This window comes from Vipera berus (genome assembly GCF_964194415.1).
Source record: "Vipera berus genome assembly, chromosome: 2".
Classification (NCBI taxonomy): domain Eukaryota; kingdom Metazoa; phylum Chordata; class Lepidosauria; order Squamata; family Viperidae; genus Vipera; species Vipera berus.
In genome coordinates this window covers 74,400,476-74,419,487 of record NC_138203.1, presented here as the reverse complement: position 1 = coordinate 74,419,487, position 19,012 = coordinate 74,400,476, and positions in this window count along the sequence as shown.

Genomic DNA, 19,012 nt, shown 5'->3' with positions numbered 1-19,012 from the left:
GCCGCCGAGGCTCAAACGATAGTTACCCACAAGGGGGCGTTCCGCGTTCACAGACTTCAGTTCGGGATAGCAGCAGCTCCAGGCATCTTCCAGGAGGTGATGGAGAGGACCTTGAAGGGCATTCCAGGTGTATGCCCTTACTTCGATGATGTCCTAATCTCTGGAAAAACTGAGGACATCCTTGCTGAGAGGCTGGAACAGGTATTGGGGAAGTTTAGAGAGGCAGGGCTAAAATTAAAAAAGGATAAGTGCTGCATAGGTGTAAAGTCAACTGAATTTTTAGGATTTAGAATTGATGCACTGGGCATTCACGCTACAGAAGGGAAGATTAGGGCAATTAAATTAGCCCCTGAACCCAAGAACAAGGCGGAATTACAAGCCTTCCTTGGCTTAATTAATTTTTATCACACATTCCTGCCTCATAAAGCAGCCATTGCTGAACCCCTTCATAGACTTTTAGATAGGAAGACCCCCTGGCTGTGGCAGGAAAAACACAGGACTAGTTTTCAAACACTTAAGGACATCTTGTCCAGCAACTCCACAGTCACTCACTTTATTGAAAACAAACCTATTTTCTTAGCGTGTGACGCTTCTCCTTATGGAGTGGGAGCAGTCATAAGCCACATGGATGAGCAGGGTCAACAGAGGCCTATAGCATATTATTCCAGGACCTTAACTAAGGCAGAACGGAATTATGCACAGATTGACCGGGAAGCATTGGCCATCGTGGCTGGCGTAAAAAAGTTCCACGATTACCTGTATGGTAGGGACTTTACCATTTACACTGACCATAAACCCCTGCTAGGGTTATTCACTACTGATAAACAGACACCACAAATTATGTCACCCAGGATGCTCAGATGGTCAATTTTCCTTTCTGCATACACATTCTCAATTAAACACAGACCGGGCAAAGAGATGGGGCATGCTGATGCTCTTAGCAGGTTACCTCTAGCTGATACTGGCACGGACCCCGCACCGGTGGGGCAAATCATGTCTCTACAAGAACTCTCTGAGTGCCCCCTGACAGCCAGGGACATTGCAGCAGCTACCAAAAAAGACCACATACTTAGCAGAATAGCAGCGTGGGTACAAGGTGGGTGGCCTAGCAAAAACCCTGACCCTAAGTTCACACCGTACTTTAGAAGGAAGGACGAATTGTCATCACACTTAGGATGTATCTTGTGGGGTAGCAGGGTTGTTATTCTAGAGAGGCATAGGAACACAGTGATGGGGGAATTACACGAAGGGCACCCCGGAATTGTTCGTATGAAAGCCCTAGCAAGGAGCCACTTATGGTGGCCAGGGTTGGACACAGCAATAGAGGACAGAGTAGCTGGGTGCTATCAGTGTCAGCGATCCAGACCAGAGCAAGCACACACGACGGTACACAAGTGGGAAGTGGCCAGGAACCCGTGGTCTAGAATCCATATTGACTTCGCTGGCCCATTCCAGGGCCTCACATTCCTAGTTGTGGTCGATAGCTACTCCCGGTGGTTGGAGGTCGTGCCTGTTAAGTCCATGACTTCAGCCAAAACCATACAGGTCTTACGGGGACTCTTTGCCACTCATGGGTTACCTGACGTAATTGTTTCTGACAATGGGCCCCAATTCACATCTAATGAATTTCAGGACTTCCTCAAGGCCAACTGGATTAGGCACGCGACATCAGCACCATTCCACCCCCTCCTCCAACGGATTGGCTGAACAAAACGTCAGAACAACCAAGGACGCCCTCAGACGAATCATCCAAGGCGACTAGCATCAGAGACTGGCTCAGTTCCTTTTGGCCCAACATACTACACCGTGCACGGCCACAGGGAAGAGCCCAGCTGAAATGAGGTGGGGCAGACGTTTGATAACAAAATTGGACAGACTACACCCTGACAGGCTACCAGCGGAACCTGAACCGGTCACTCCGACCCGGTCTCTGAACATTGGGGACACTGTGTGGGCTAGAAATTATGGACAGGGGGACAAATGGTCACAAGGAATAGTCATTGACAAAACTGGACCTTTATCTTATTTAATTGAGGGGGAAGGGAATCAGCTGATCAGGAGACACATCGATCAGTTAAGGAAAAGGGCCCCTGAAGGCGTACAGGCTAACAAAGAGAGGAAAACCACTACATCTGACACTGTTTTCCCCCCTGTCCGGGTTAACACAGCACCTGGGAGTGAAGGGAGGGGAATACAATTCAGGACATTGGAAGCAAACCCCCAAAATTGTAATGCAGAGATAGAACTAGCCAGACAGCCCACCAGGGTCCTCCAGTCAGTCCAATGAACAACAACAACCCACTAGGGAAATACCACCAGAGCCAGTACCACACACTACAGAGTCTGAGGCGTTAGCAAATGGCGGAACTGAAGACACCCCAGCAGTTAGTACGGCCAGCAGATACCCAGCCAGGAATCATAAGCCTCCTAGCTATCTGAAAGACTATGTCAAATAGTAAATTTCATTCCAGGGGGGAAGGGGTGTTGTGTCCTTAGTTATGGGAGTGGTTTCCCTTCGGCGGGAAAACCTAGTGCAATCATTGGTTGTTACTTCCCGGCGGGAGATTATGAGCCGGGGATTGGTTATGTTTAAAAGGAACCTAGTATATAAGGTAGAGTTCAACGGCTGCTAGCCAGTTGACCCATGTGAATTCAATAAACGTTCTCTTGTTCTACCTCGCTGTCTCCGCTCGTCAGTCCGGACTTAACAGTAATCATAGAATGACAAAGCTTTGTAAACCTATTTATATTTGCTGCAAAAGAAATCAAGCATCTTCTTTCTATTTACCCTTTCTTTCCGCACTTTTCTTTTTTTCTTTCTCTCTCTCTTTGTTATGCTCTATTAGTTTGTGTCAATTTTCATGTTCTCTGTGAAACTGTGTGTGTGTGTGTGTGTGTGTGTGTGTGAGTGTGTGTTTGTGTGTGTACATATGTATGTAATCTTAGACAGCGTATACCTAAATTTAGAGATGCATTATACTCACAAACACGCTCATACAGTGCTATTTGAAGTGGGGAAAACTTCTCCCTCAAACCAGCAATCTTGTTGTAGATTGCATTCAAACAGGCATGTTAAGGTCAATTGTTTTATTTTGTTGTGTTGAAGTGTTTTTAATCAATGAACAGTGGATTTACATTCTATCTAGGAAAGGAATAAATAATGGTGAGATGGCTGTCCCCAAATTCAGTGGCAAACATTTCGGTTTGACGAGACCAAATCTTGTCTCGAGTGTGCTGGAGGGTCCCAGAGGGGCCCCTTAATTGAAGGGGAGAAGACGTGATGAAAGCTCAAGTGCACCTCATTCCCATACAGCTCATGGATTTAATTGAAAAATGCAGTCAAAAGGTTTTCATTTTATTTCTAAAATGGGGTAATTCATCACACCTACGCGCTCTCCTCTTTTCTAGTGACAGAAGAGGGATTTGTTAAGGGGTGGGGGGAAGAAAAAGGAAACCTTGGCAGGCTTGATGTGGAGCTAAAATTTACAAGGTCCAGAGAAATGAATCTCTTTTGTGTTTTTAAGATTTTTTTCACAGGATTCTTCTACTGGAGATGCCATGGCTATCAAAAATGAGTCTGATTTCCGTTCCATTTTTACCAGCCAGATCTGCAGGGAGATGTTGCAACACAGAAAACTTCTGTTCAGGTTGTCCATCATTTAATTCCCCATCTGCTCTCCCTTCCTATTTAGGGGTTTTCTGCCAATAGTCATTATTCCTTACCATTATTCCATACTAAGCAAGCTGCTTTTAGATAATTGGTATTCTAATAAAGCTGCAAATATTAGAAAACCTCAAATATACAATTAGCATAGTCTTTATTTGACTGTTTGGGGGGAAAAACAATCAATTTAGTGTTTTTCCCCCCCCAACACAGCTTTTATACTGATGCAGATTTGGGAGTTTCTGGATAACATGCTAATGTCTCTGTTTGTGTATAAGGCTGCTTTGGCTCCATGAACTGAAAATTATTTCTGTGGGCAGATGCAGTCAGTGGATTGGAATACGGGCTGAGCTTTCTTAAGAATTCCATAAAAGCGGTGAAAAATAAGTACAAGTTATTAAAGAAAAGTCACATCTATTTCCCTTTGTTCGTTTTGTGTCTCACTTTCTTGAACTTTTGCTAAAGTTCAACTGATTGCAAATAAAGGACATAATTAGCTCTTCCCTAATAACATAACATTGCCAAAGAGGTTTTTTTATAAATCATGTCAACTTCCTTCAACAAAGTGCTCGTATCTGAATTGAATCTGATCCTTTTGTTAACCTAGGCTTGGATAGCTAACATTTCTTTCTTATGGCAAATTTGCTACGGCTTTCACAAGTGCTCATTTTCAACCCTTTAATAACATCCTATGAGCAATGACATTTTTGTGTTTTCATTTAAGAAATCTAAAAAGCCCTCCCCTTATCACGCTAGGCTTTCTGATAGACACCCTGGTTCAATTTATTTCATTTGATAATCACAGCATCGGGGATGATTTCACAAATGAATAACACATCACTGATAAATAAGACTACAAATAGAACATTTCTATGCATTTCACAATTTTGCTCCAGGTATGAGTCTTCCCATAAAGACAGGCCTATGTCTTATGAACTCTGCAAAATGTTCCACTCCATCGTAGACTCCCATTGGTGCACAGAATTGGACAGAGTCATTTTAAAGTCAGAGTATTTTTTTTTCAATCAGTAAAAGGAGCCCTCTAGGTAGGATATGAACAATTATGCCTGGCATTTCCTCAAATGTTTACCTAGTCTTACTCATGGGAACATCTCCTCCAAAATATTTGATTTAGCTAACTGTATGACAACGATTTTCATAGTTTAAAAAAAGGAAAACTATTTTGCTTGATTGGCATTGCGCCTAAGCTGAAAGGAAATATTTTTATGAAGCCCTTATGAGCCATCATGATTTTCATATGAGACTTTTCAGTCTATTTCCTCTTCTCTTGCCCTTTTTTAACAAAGAGATCTGGCAATCCCAAATTCCCGAGTTTCTTTTGGTGATCTCTGAATTAAATAATAAAGTATTAGACTGGTTATGGAAAAAAATAACTTAGATATATTTTTAAACAGAGAAATTGAGTTTTTATTCTGATGCTCATGTGAAGAAGACATTTTAAAATATATGCATATATTGCTTTACATCCTGTTACCGTAGGTTTACTTCTATAAACCGCAAACTGGCATAGCTAGATCTTTTCTTTTTATTACCTGAGAGGATCAGGGGGAAAAAGCAATGGACATTATGAATGAATGCATGTGATCAATAGGCTGCTTCTTGAATCTTTCTGAGATCTAATTGAACGGGCTGCTAAACTGTTCGTCGAATTGTTCTGAGATGGGGAGGAAAAACATCTTGTTATTCCTAAGCACCTTTGGAGATTGAGAGATAAAAACCTAGCTTAAGCACCTTGGCTGCCATAGATATGAACTATGTTTATCTTTTCCCGTTCTTGGGATTGTCTTTACTTTTACTATGTAATTATAGGATATTTTTGCACTGGAAGCAAAAAACTCCATTTCTACTCTCAGCTGCCTCACCATCCAAAGTAGCCCTCCAGAAATAATGGCCTACAACTCCCAGAATATCAAATCAGTATTAGGAATTCCTAAAGTGCAAACAGAAGACCTCTTTCTCAACTGTGCAGCCAGTATCTGATGTAATTCCATTAGCATACAACATGTTAAATTTTGTAAGCCACCCAAGTCACCTATGTGTGAGTTGGGCAGCTATTTAAATTTGTTAAATAAATAAATAAATAAATAAATCTGATCATGGAATATGGTGTTAGAAAGTGAAGAAAGAAGATGCTTCCTTTTGTTGTAGCAGTGGCCAGATATTTCCCCAGGCTTTGCTTCTCTTCTACTATATCCTGGGGGTTTTTTTCCTACTTTCCCATGTCCCAGAATAGAATAGAATAGAATAGAATAGAATAGAATAGAATAGAATAGAATAGAATAGAATAGAATAGAATAGAATAGAATAGAATAGAATAGAATAGAATAGAATAGAATAGAATAGAATAGAATAGAACCAGGTCTCTAACAGAACAGAACGGAACGGAACGGAACAGAACAGAACAGAACAGAACAGGAGTAGAATAGAATAGAATAGAATAGAATAGAATAGAATAGAATAGAATAGAATAGAATAGAATAGAATAGAATAGAATAGAATAGAATAGAATAGAATAGAATAGAATAGAATAGAATAGAATTCTAGAATAGAATTGGCCAAGTGTGATTGGACACACAAGGAATTTTTTTCTGGTGCATAAGCTCTCAGTGTACATACAAGTAATAGTGATAATCATGATCATATACAACATGAAAATACATTCATCATAAAAAAACATGAAACACAACTTTCATAAATCATAAGATACAACACTTAGTGATAGTCATAGAGTACTAGCTAAGCAAACAACATAAATCATACTAGGGTACAAAAAAACAATATAAATTGTAAGATACAAGCAGCAAAGTTATAGTCATAAGAAGATAGGGATAGGTAATAGGAAAGATGAGGAGTATCATAGTAATACAGCTTTACTAAGTATTTTGACAGTGTTGTAGGAATTAGTTGTTAAGCAGAGTGATGGCATGGGGGAAAAAACCTGTCCTTGTGTCTAGTCGTTCTGGTGTGCAATGCCCTATAAAGTCATCTTCAGGGGAGAAGTTGAAACAGTTTATGTCCAGGATGTGAACGGTCTGTAGATATTTTCTCAGCCCTTTCTTGCTTGTGTAGTATACAGGTCCTCAAAGGAAGGCAGGCTGGTAGCAATTGTTTTTTCTGCAGTTCTAACTATTCATTGAAGTCTTTGTCTGTCTTGTTTGGTTGAAATCAGACAGTTACAGAGGTGCAAATGAGAGACTCAATAATTCCTTTGTAGAACTGTCTCAGCAGCTCCTTGGGCCAGCATTAACCTTTCAAAGGTTTTCATAACTACGGATGTCAGAGCAACCGGTCTGTAGTCATTTAGTTCTTTGATGGAGGGTTTCTTTGGCACTAGGATGATAGTAGAGCATTTGAAGCAAGAAGGAACATAGCACATATCTAGTCATTTATTAAAGATTCGGGTGAAGATGGGGCCAATTGATCAGCACAAGCTTTCAAGCAAGAAGGAGTTATCTTGTCTGGGCCTGGTGCTTTTCCAGGCTTTTGTCTGTGAAATAGACCTTGCACATCATTTTCTGTGATCACCAGAGGTGGGGGACCCAAGGAGATGGGGTCAGTTGTAGGAGGTATGGCTGTTGTTGGTGTATCTGAGATGGGGATGGTGCAGATAGGTGACAGTAGATTCCTCTCATACTTACAGTGAAACACATTCAGGTCATCTGCCAGTTGTCGATTTCCTTCAGCATGAAGAGGAGGTTTGCTGTAACCGGTGATAGTTTTAAGAGTTTTCCACATATTTGCTGGATCGTTTGTTGAGGACTGATTCCTTAGATTTTCAGAGTAACTTATTTTTGATGCTCTGATCTCCCTTGTTAATACATTTGTGGCTTGATTGTACAGCATTCTATCTTTTTTTCCTGTAGGCTTCCTCTTTGGCGTGACGTAGTTGCTTGAGTTTAGCTGTGAACCAAGGTTTATTGTTACTGTACATTCGCAAGTTCCTGGTTGGCCTTCAAAAAAGCTAACATATGATGTTACAGTCTCTGTGAGTTCATCAAAGTCTGCAGAGGTATCTTTCAAATCTTTCCAATCAGTGCAGTCAAAGCAAGCCTATAGTTTTAGCTTTGCCTCCTCAGCCCAAGACTTCACTGATTTAATTGTTGGTTGGTTTTAAGCCTTTGTGTATAAACAGGTACAAGGTTGAATCATACAATGATCAGAGTGTCCCACAGCTGCTCATGATAAAGAACGATAATATATTCTTGCCTCTAGTGAGATAGTTGACATGCTGAAATTATTTAGGTAGTTCTTGGCTTAAGTTAGCATTGTTGAAATCACCTAGCACAATGAGTGAATCAGGATGTTTTTCTTCAGCCCACATAATCTGGTCAGCTAGAGTTTGTAATGACCCAATCAAGCAAACCACACCGTTTTTACTGAAGCAACAAGGATGTGACTTTCTAAAAAAAAAAAGTAAATTGGGGAAAAATCCTAAGCTTTCTAACTAGTAACAGAGCCTTGACTGTTTCTGCCTTTCTTACAGCATCAGCAGAGAAAGCCAGTGAAGTGTGTTCATTGTCTATGGAACGATTAAAAGAAATTCCCATAAACCTTCTGGCTTCCAGCAGCTACTATATTAAAAACAGCCTAAATGACACACGATACAAGCAATAATATCTTGCTTAGGGTAAATGAGTGTGTTAACTTCTGGAGTGACTTGGTGCTTTTATTGAATCTACTTCTTACCTTCTAGCGCCAGAGCAAGTTGTATAATAATTGTGTATGACATCAGCAACAGAGCAAGGACAGTTTTATAACCACTTTGAGTCCCTAATAACAGAGGTGTAAAAGGTAGATTTCACTTTGAGTAGAATAGAGTTAAAAGTATCTTTTTACAGATATATCATAAGGGGGTCTTTGGGAAAGCTGTAAAAGAAAGTGATGAAGAAGTTGAAAAATAGAAAAGTAAACTACCCAAGACCCCCAAATCATGGTTTACTGCATCCTGGATAGCCACTCTATAGAGCAAGCTTTCTGTGATTCAGGATTTGAAAATACCGCTCAAAGTGTGACCGTGACTCCAAAAACAATCTCTCATTTATCCCAAATGTTAATTTCACTCTCCAGTAAGTGAAAAAAAGTTTGCCATTTTCTCTAGGATAGACTTAGGCGTAACTATTATTTTAATTAGCATTACTTCATATTTACAAGAGAAAAGCTTTTTTCTTCTTCTTTTAAGTATTTTCCTTTTGCTGTTCTTTCTAAATCCTTCAGGCATTGTCAACACTTACCCACTCATCTTTACCTCACTCCCTCCTTTAAAAGGAGAAACCCTTTTTAATCATCTTTTCTTTCCCATCATTCCCAAGCCTACTTTAACCAGTTTCTCACAATTTGGCAAGTTTCCCATCTGGGATGCTCTAGATAGGAGACAGTTCTCAAGAGATGTTTCACCATAGATGTTTCAGTGTGACACAACCGGAAGGCCTCTGTCAAAAGCTTTCGGAACTGATCATAACCTTCCTTTTCTGGAGATGATAACACATTGCAGGAGATGACAGAATGAGACATCATTACAAAAGAGAAGGTCTATTTCATTTTCAGCAAATGTGGGAAATCTCTTTAGAACAGGGGTCCACAACCCCCTGTCCGTGGACTGGTACCAGGCTGCAGCACGCCAGCAACCGGTCCACACAAACAAGCAAAAGCCCATCCATGGAATGCAGGCAGCACACAAAACCACACACTCTCTAGTCCGTGGAAAAACCTCTCTCCACGGAACCGGTCCGTGGTGCCCAAAAGGTTGGGGACCTCTGCTTTAGAGCATTCTGCTCACTGCAGGGAAATTGCTTCTTATGTGCATAAATAATATAGAGTAACATACAGTATGTAAAGATTCTGCATCCTGGTTCCATTCTATCAGTTTCCACCTGGTCTCTTTTGAGCAGAGTTGTGCAAAGTTATAACTTCTATTGACATTCACTTGAATGTAACCAAAGTCTCTGTGAAACTCAATAATGCAGAGTTTCTGATTAAGCAAAGGTCTCAACTAATGTTGTGAGTCCTCCTCTGCCAGCAGATCTGGCAGTCGAGACATGAATCAGATGAGGGGGAAGGGTTGCCTGGGGTCACATCGGAGTCTCTGGAAGGCTCTAAGGAGCACGAAGACTCAGAGCTAGATGTGACACCGGGCCCATCTACTCACGCTCAGGCAGAGAGACAACTGGGTTGGGGGCCTGAACTGAGCGAAGATGAGGAACAGCTGGGGTCTGTTCCAGATGCAACAATGCACAGGGAGGAAAGGTGTGCAGGACAGTGGAGGGCGGTGGGGCGGATCATCAGGAAAAGTAAAAGACTCTAAGAAGCCACGCCCTGGGTACAGCTTTGTGATTCTGTTGTTGAATTTCTTGCCTCAGGATTCTTGGATATTTAACCAGGTTTGTCGGATTTCTAGATGCTTGAGTGACTTAAACCTTGAGCATTCCAGCTGAGAACTCAGAGACTGATCTTGTTTGTTTCAACAGCTAAAGGACTAGGTGGAGTTTTGTTCCATAAAAGCTGTGTCAAAATAAAAGGGGTTTATCTTACCAAGTCCTGCCTTGTTCAATGCAAAGGGGTTTTTCCTCGCAAGTAAGCAGTTGAGTAGCATTCGCGGAGGCTGGGACAGAATAACTTTCCTTTCAAGATCAGCATGGGAAGTTGGAGACTGAGATAGGATTTTGGAGAGTTGCATGCTGCACACAACATCATATCTCTTATAGGCCTTTCTCTATTGCAGGGCTTTTCAACCTTTTCACCCATTGTACCACTTTTAGGATATGGCAACATCTGAGTACCTAGCAAAGTGTCAAAAACATGATGACCAAAAAAAAGAAAGGAAAGAAGTGATGAAGTACAGGTAGTCCTCAACTTACAACAGTTTGCTTAGTGACTGTTTGAAGTTACAATGGCACTGAAAAAAGTGCCTCCTAAGCCACAGCCGAGCAAGACACCTGCCTGCCTGTCTGGTGGCGCTCTTCCTCCTGTCCGAGGTTTTCATTGTTGTGAGCATTTCTGTTGAGGATTGACAGCGGGGGGGTGGGGTGAGGAAGTTTGGTTTTTATTCCCCCCTCCTCTGCTGGTGGTTGCAGCAGGTTTTGGTCACTTCACATGACCCTGGGACACTGTGACCATCATAAATATGAATCAGTTGCCAAGCATCTGAATGTAAATCACAAGACCCTGGAGATGCTGCAACATTCCAGCTGATCGGCGCTTCTTCTGGGCTCAGCAGACATGCCAGGATCAGCGCCAAACTCCAGCTGGAGCCTGGCGCTGATTCTGGCGCTTCCACTGAGCCTTTACAGTCCTGCAGCTCCAGCCATCTCTCGCTCAGGCTTCTACGGTGCTGCCGCCGGTTCAGCTCATTCCCCTCCCCCGCTACCACTTTTCTAGGATGGTCGCGTACAACCTGCCAGGTGCCAATGTACCACAGGTGGTACCCGTACCACTGGTTGAAAAGCCTTGCTCTATTGCAACAAAAAAACAAGGGATATCGTGAGATGAAGATGGATTAGTGAACCATGTCTTGGCGCTTGTTTTATTGTACTTAGAACTACCTCTTAATTTTCAATTTTATGTTGAAAACTGTTGCTCTTTCTACAGAGTTCAAAAATTTGATCCAGTAGTCCTGTGATTCCCAGGTATGAAGTAAATATAAGCTATCTGCGAGTGAGGTCTTACCCAGGAAATGAATCTCACTTCTCTTCTGTCATTTGAGAGGAAAGATGGAAAGTCAAGCTACATTTAAATCAAGCCAATTGCAAATACTAGTGTTTTCATTTTCAACCTCTTTAATGGAATACCCTGGTGCATAAAGCAGTTAATTTTTATGGTGAGCTAATTTACATTCTTCAGAAAAGGAAGATATCAGAGCTGTTGTAGTAAAGTCATATGAAGGATGAAACATAATCTCTACCAACTTTTTCTGTTTTCCCACATCACCACCCCATTTCCTTCTACATAAAGAAGTTTTGTTTCTAACAAGCTGAGATGCAAGATGTCTTTTAAAGCAGGGCAAGAGAGGCTGAAGATTTATCAACAGCAGGAGGAGGTCTGTTGTAGTTGCTGTCACACAGTATTATAAATAGACATTTTCTTTGTGGCCAAAGAAAAGAGCTTTACAATGCATTACAGAAAATAGCTCTCCTAATCATATCACAGTGACATCTTTCACTAACAGATAACAGAAGGGGCTGAAAAGCGTTCTTCAGAATTTCATTCATATATATATATATATATATAAGTATCTTTTCAAGGAGGGATGCAAAGAGGTGGTCCCACAGAGCTGCATTCAAAAGTAAGAAATACCTATCTTTTGTTGTTATCCACTTTCCTGGCTATCTCAGATTTGGTATTGTATAAACTGGGAAGAAGGCAAAAGCAAGCTAAATCAAGGTAGATTAATGTGATGTTTTCTTTGCTCTTAATCTGCCACTCTCATATTGATATGGATCCCTGCAATCAATTAACTCTTAAACAGATGTATTGCTGGAGAAATATTTGTTATAGACATGGACTTCCTCCAGCTGTTCATGCAATTCCACTTTACTAAAATCAAATGCAGTTAACAAGAAAGAGAGTGGCTTGTAAGAAATTAGCTCGAGTGTTTAGTTCACTCTGGTGTGTTTCCATCATGTCTTAAAGTGACCACTCAATTCTGAAACTTTCTGAAATTCTCCTGAAATTATTTCTTCATTGCTAGTGGGAAGAATACTATGGTTTATTGGCTTGGAACGCTGAATGCTCAAGGAGTGAGAGGACTAGTAGGATTCAAGCATCTCTCAGTCATAAAGCTCGGTGGGGAGGGTGTGTGTGTGTGTGTGTGTCCCATTATCTTTTAATTTAAGCTATTCAGTTTGGTTGGAGTATAGAAGGAAGAATCATGGATGCTGCCTGAGCACATTGTGGAAAACAAGATGCAAATGTAATCATCAGTACTTTGTGACAGGAGTGGACTCTGAATAATATCTGTTGGCAGTTCCAACCCAGGGGGATTATGTAATGTGATGTTGGAAAAGAAAGATGTGCAAGCCAAGAAGACAAAAGAGAAGATCAGGGGATCTGTGTAATAAAGTATAATAAATGCTAACTGATTGGATAAATGTACTTTTCATGATTGTGACTGGGTAAAGAAAATTGCATTTCACGTGGCTGTGGAAAAAATTAGCTTGGATTTGGACCAAACAAGCCTTCAAACACAGGACGAATATATGGCTTTATTCTATTGTGCGATAAGGCAACTGATGGTTTGTCTTTTCTGTCAGCTGAAGTTGGAAGGGACCTTGGAGGTCATCTAGTCCAACCCCCTGCTCAGGCAGGAAACCCTATACCATTTCAGGCAAATGGCTGTCCAGTCTCTTCTTAAAAACCTCCAGTGTTGGAGCATTCACCACCTCTGGAGGCAGGTTGTTCCACTGGTTAATTGTTCTGTCAGGAAGTTTCTCCTTAGTTCTAGGTTGCTTCTCTCCTTGACTAGTTTCCATCCGTTGCTTCTTGTCCTGCTTTCAGGTGCTTTGGAGAATAGCTTGACTCCCTCTTCTTTGTGGTAGCCCCTGAGATATTGGAACACTGCTATCATGTCACCCCTCACTCTTCTCTTCATTAAACTACACATACCCAATTCCAGCAACCGTTCCCTATATGTTTTAGCCTCCAGCCCCCTAATCATCTTGGTTGCTCTTCTCTGTACCCTTTCTAGAGTCTCGACATCTTTTTTACATCGTGGTGACCAAAACTGGATGCAGTATTCCAGGTGTGGCCTTACCAAAGCATTGTAAAGTGGTATTAGTACTTCACTTGATCTTGATTCTATCCCTCTGTTAATGCAGCCTAGCACTGTGTTGGCTTTTTTGGCAGCTGCAGCACACTGCTGGCTCATATTGAAGTGATTGTCTACTAAGACTCCGAGATCCCTCTCACAGTTACTACTATTGAGCAAGGTACCACCTATACTATACCTATGCATTTGATTTTTCCTGCCTAAATGTAGAACCTTACTTTTTTCACCATTGAATTTCATTTTGTTAGATAGTGCCCAGTGTTCGAGTCTGTCCAGATCCTTCTGTATCTTAAGCCTATCTTCTGGAGTATTGGCTATTCCTGCCAAATTTGTCGTCTGCAAATTTGATGAGTTCCCCATCTATCCCCTCATCCAAATCATTAATGAAGATATTGAAGAGCACTGGGCCCAGAACAGAGCCCTGGGGCACCCCACTACACACTTCCTTCCATGTAGATGCAGTTCCATTGAGAACCACACGCTGAGTACGGCCTGTCAGCCAGCTACGAATCCATCTGGTGGTGATGCTATCTAACCCACATTTTTCTATCTTCTGGAGTATTGGCTATTCCTGCCAAATTTGTCGTCTGCAAATTTGATGAGTTCCCCATCTATCCCCTCATCCAAATCATTAATGAAGATATTGAAGAGCACTGGGCCCAGAACAGAGCCCTGGGGCACCCCACTACACACTTCCTTCCATGTAGATGCAGTTCCATTGAGAACCACACGCTGAGTACGGCCTGTCAGCCAGCTACGAATCCATCTGGTGGTGATGCTATCTAACCCACATTTTTCTATCTTATCAAGTAGTAGGTTGTGATCTACTTTATCAAATGCCTTACTGAAGTCCAAGTAAATTATATCTACAGCGTTCCTCTGGTCCACTAATTTTGTCACTTGGTCAAAGAATGTAATAAGATTTGTCTGGCATGATCTGTTTTTGACAAACCCATGTTGACTTTTAGTGATGACTTTGTTTGCATCAAGGTGTTCGCTGATTTGTTGTTTGATTATCTTTTCCAGAGTCTTCCCAGGTATTGAGGTCAGGCTGATAGGTCTGTAGTTTCCTGGATCTATTTTTTCCCCTTTTTTGAAGATGGGAACTACATCAGCTCTCTTCCAGTCCTCTGGTAGTTCCCCAGTGCTCCAGGATCTTTGAAAAATATAGTTCAGTGGTTCTGAGATCACGTCTGCCAGTTCCTTGAGAACCTTGGGGTGTAATCCATCTGGTCCTGATGATTTGAACTCATCTAGGCTGCACAGGTGCTCACTTACCATTTTCTTGCCTATCTTAACTTGCGTTTCTATTCTGTTTTTTATGGCACTGGTTTGGGTAGGTTGGACTGTTTTTTCCCTTTGTGTAAAGACAGATGCAAAAAACGAATTAAATAGTTCTGCTTTCTCCCTATTGCTTGTCACCTTCTTGCCACTTTCCCCCACTAATGGACCAATCATTTCCTTAACTTTTTTGTTTTTTATATGTTGAAAGAAGCTTTTTTTTTGTTATTTTTGACTTTGGTCGCAAGCCTTAGTTCATTTTGAGCCTTAGCTTTCCTCACTTCATCTTTGCAGGCACGGGCTATTTGCTGATATTCTGACTTAGTTATGTGCCCCTCTTTCCAATTCTTATACTTGTCCTTTTTATCTTTCAATTTATCAGAGAGTTCTTTATGCAGCCATGCTGGTTTCTTTTGAGAGCTGTTATTTTTCTTCTTTGTTGGTATTGTACTAGACTGGGCCTTTATTATCTCACTTTTCAAAATTTCCCAAGCTTCTTGAGTTGTTTTCCCCTTTAGGATTCTCATCCATGGAATTCTTCCCATGGTCTCTCTAAGTTTATTGAAATTAGCTCTTTTAAAGTCCAAGACTCTAGTTTGGCTGTGTTCTATTGCTTGTGCCTCCAGAATGTTGAATTCCAATATTGCATGATCACTTACCCCCAAGGTTCCTGTGGCTTCGACACCTTCTATCATTTCATCTCTGTTAGTGAGAATTAAATCCAATATGGCTAATCCCCTAGTTCCCTTCTCTACTTTTTGGGAGAGAAAGTTGTCTGCTAGGTTTGACAGGAATCTGTTTGATCTTCCACTTGGTGCAGAGTTTGTATGTGGGAATGACCTTGGGAGACAGATGGAAGAGCCACAGACTAGACAATGGTCAGACAAGTAGTAGCCGAGCCTACAGAAGGAATGTGGTATGGCAAATGTCTCAAAAGATGCCCCCCCCCAGTTTCTTAGGACATAAAGGCAGGGTTGGGGTGGGAAGAGATGTACTTCCAGACTTGCAAGTTTCTGATAATTATCTTTTTAATATAAATGCAATTTAGAGCAGGCAATTCTGGATGTCCTTCTTGTCTGGACCATCACACGAGCCTGACAGCTAGTTTCAGAATATAGTTGGGGTTTTTTGCTTGTTTATGCTATGCTGGAAGCTACAGTGTAAACACAGTAAAAAAAATTAAAATGAATAAACTTGACAATTGAATTCTCCAAACAATTCTCTGAAATAACAGCAACCAGCTATAATTAATTTTCAAATGATTCCTAGGAGAAGCCAAGTTTTCATTTACTTCCAGAAGGTGATAAGGGTGGGAACCACCTTTGCTTCAAGGGGCAAACTATTCCAAAGAGCACACCTGCCATTTGGCTTCCATACCTTGTGTTAGGAGGGGCCGTTGGCAGGCATTCCTTGATTCATTGTTTTCCTCAGATGGTCAGAAGCTTTTGAGGAAAGTCTCTGATATATCCAGGCCTTGAATCACGTAGGATTTACATGTATCAACCAGCACTAGCACTTTGAATTGCATTCAGAATTGTGCTGCTGTGGTAACCAGTGCTGTACAGCAGTGGTGTGATGTAGAAGTACTGCAACTCCTAATTAAGAATATGATTTTGGGAACACTTGAAGATTCTGGTTGGTCTTCAAGGGCAGCCCCATGTGGAACAAATTACAGTAATCTAATGACAAAGGCCTAAGCAACCCTCTTCAGTGCATCTGCTTCCCGTGCAGACTGCAAATAGCTCTCCAGTCAAAGCTATTCAAAAAGTCTGCCATAGTCTCTACCTGCCCTTTGGCCAGGAGCCAGCAGTCCAGGAGGACTCCAGATTCAAGGCCAGGTCTTTCTGGAGAAGCAGAAGCCCATCAAAAGGCAAAAATGGAACATTCCTGGAATCAGTCATTCTCTGATGTTCACATTACATTTTTACATGCTTAAAAAGTGGATAACCTGCTGCCAATATTTAGCTATTATGGATGTAATAGCTCCTGCAGAAAGAGGCCCTGAGACCTCAGATGGCCTATCCCCAATTTAAAGCCCTGCTTGCATATTGAAACCTTGGTAAATTATATCACTGTTGACATATGGGGCGGGAGGGAAGATAGTCGTTTTTTTAAGGTATAGGGATCATGGAATAATTCATAACATTATGTGTGGATGAGTTAAACTGTATAAGCAAGACAAATAGACAACTAGCCTACATATTCAATACTTTCTCTTTTCTTTCATCATCTTAATGGGGAGCAAGCTAGGACCGAGGCAGCCATGCAGCCTATAAGATTCATCCTTCTATTCCTTGATGCCATTAGCAGTCTCTGAAGCAACTGCCTCAGGAAATGTCTCATTAGCTAAAATGCATTGTGTTCTCTACAATTCCTATTATTTTCAATTGTCCAGAGCCAGCAGTGTCATATTATATTAAGGCCCTTGCCTCCAGGATAGCTGAGCGAGACTTTTAGAATCAAGCCTTAAAAAAAATAAAGCCTTTAAGTCTATGCACGGGATGTGTCTAGTGGAAATGTGGGTATCAGTATAGAAAATTAATTATTGTAAACTAATACTCCAGAGTCACAGATGAAACTCCTAAAGGTAATTTGCTATATTTCATGCTTGAAATTATATAAAAATGGAGAAAATTAAAAATCAGAGCAGAATCACTGCTCATATTTTTTCAAAAACAGAGAATGTAAAGGCCAAGCAAAGCACAATATTTTAAGGAAACTTAAAAGTTTCTCATGAATTGAATGCATTGGTCGTTCTTGGAAAATTAGGATTCTGCTAAATGACATAGTTGCACATAACGCAACTGAATGACTCTCTCTCTCTCTGTCTCTGTCTCTGTCTCTCTCTCTCTCTCTCTCTCTCTCTCTCTGTGTGTGTGTGTGTGTGTGTGTGTGTGTGTGTGTGTGTGTATGGATATTCAGATTAGTCCAGCAATCTGCATTGCAATAAAATTTATCAATAGGCCTGTTCTTTAAAGCAATAACTTTATTTATAGCCCAATTTTACTATTTTTATAAATAACTCAGGGCAGCTAACATTCCTAATATTCCTTCCTCTTCCTATTTTCCCCAAAAGAATGAGTTGGGCTGAAAGCAAGTGACTGGCCCAAAGTCACCTATCTAGTTTTCATGCTAAAGGCAGGACTAGAACTCACAGTCTCCTGGCTTCTAGCCTGGCGCCTACACGCCACTAGGGCAAACTGATTCTGTCGTATCAATTCTAGTAGTAGATATCCCTAACTAGACTTGCCATATCTTACAGCTACAATATTTTGCATGAAAAGCATATACTGAATCTTTACTGGCAGTACTTTATGTAATATTTACATTTACAGTACCATATTAAGTGGGCTAAAAACAAAGATTAAGAACTCATTTTTAGTTGTCTTGAAGATTGGCTATCAAGACTGAGGACATTGAGATCTCTTGATGATTTTATTCCTGAATGGGTAATATTCCCCTAGATAGACCTGATTCACATTTGGGTGGTCCTCCTAAACCCATGATACCTTCTTGAAGAGCAGATGGCAGCTGTGACTTGTAGGGCCTTTGTGCACATTTGTCATATGTGCCAACTGTTCCCATTCCTAGATTCCCTACTTAGAGTCAACCATACATTGGCACCTTTCATCTTGCTTACTACAGATTTTACATAGACTGCCCTTGAAGATCACTTGGAAGCTACGGCAGATCCATAACGCAGCAGCACAGTTATATAGTCCTCAACTTATGATCACAATTGACCCCAACATTTCTGTTGCTAAGCAAGACAGTTTTAAGTGAGTTTTGTCCCATTTTACAACCTTTCTTGACACAGTAAGTGAACCACTGCAGTTGTTAAGTTAGTAACATGGTTGTTAAGTGATTCTGGTTTCCCATTGACTTTGCTTGTCAGAAGGTTGCAAAAGGTGATCATATGATCCCAGGACACTGCAACCGTCATAAATACAGTACATATCAGTTGCCAAGCATCCAAATTTTGATCGCATGACAATGAGGATGCTGTAACAGTTGTAAGTTTGAAAGAAAGGTCATAAGACCCCTTTTTCAGTGCTGTTGTAGCTTCAGTCACTAAACAAAAGGTTATAAGTCAAGGACTACCTGTATGGGCACATGTTATATGCCCATGTAACTCCTACTTTTCAAGTTCTATTGTCAGTGTGCTTTCAGATGCAATTCAAGGTGCTGGTTATTGCCTTGAAAGCCCTTGATGGCACAAGGACTTGTTCTTGGTAGGGTTGCCTTTATTCAATTTTCTCTTCCCATCCAATCAAATCCAACAGGAT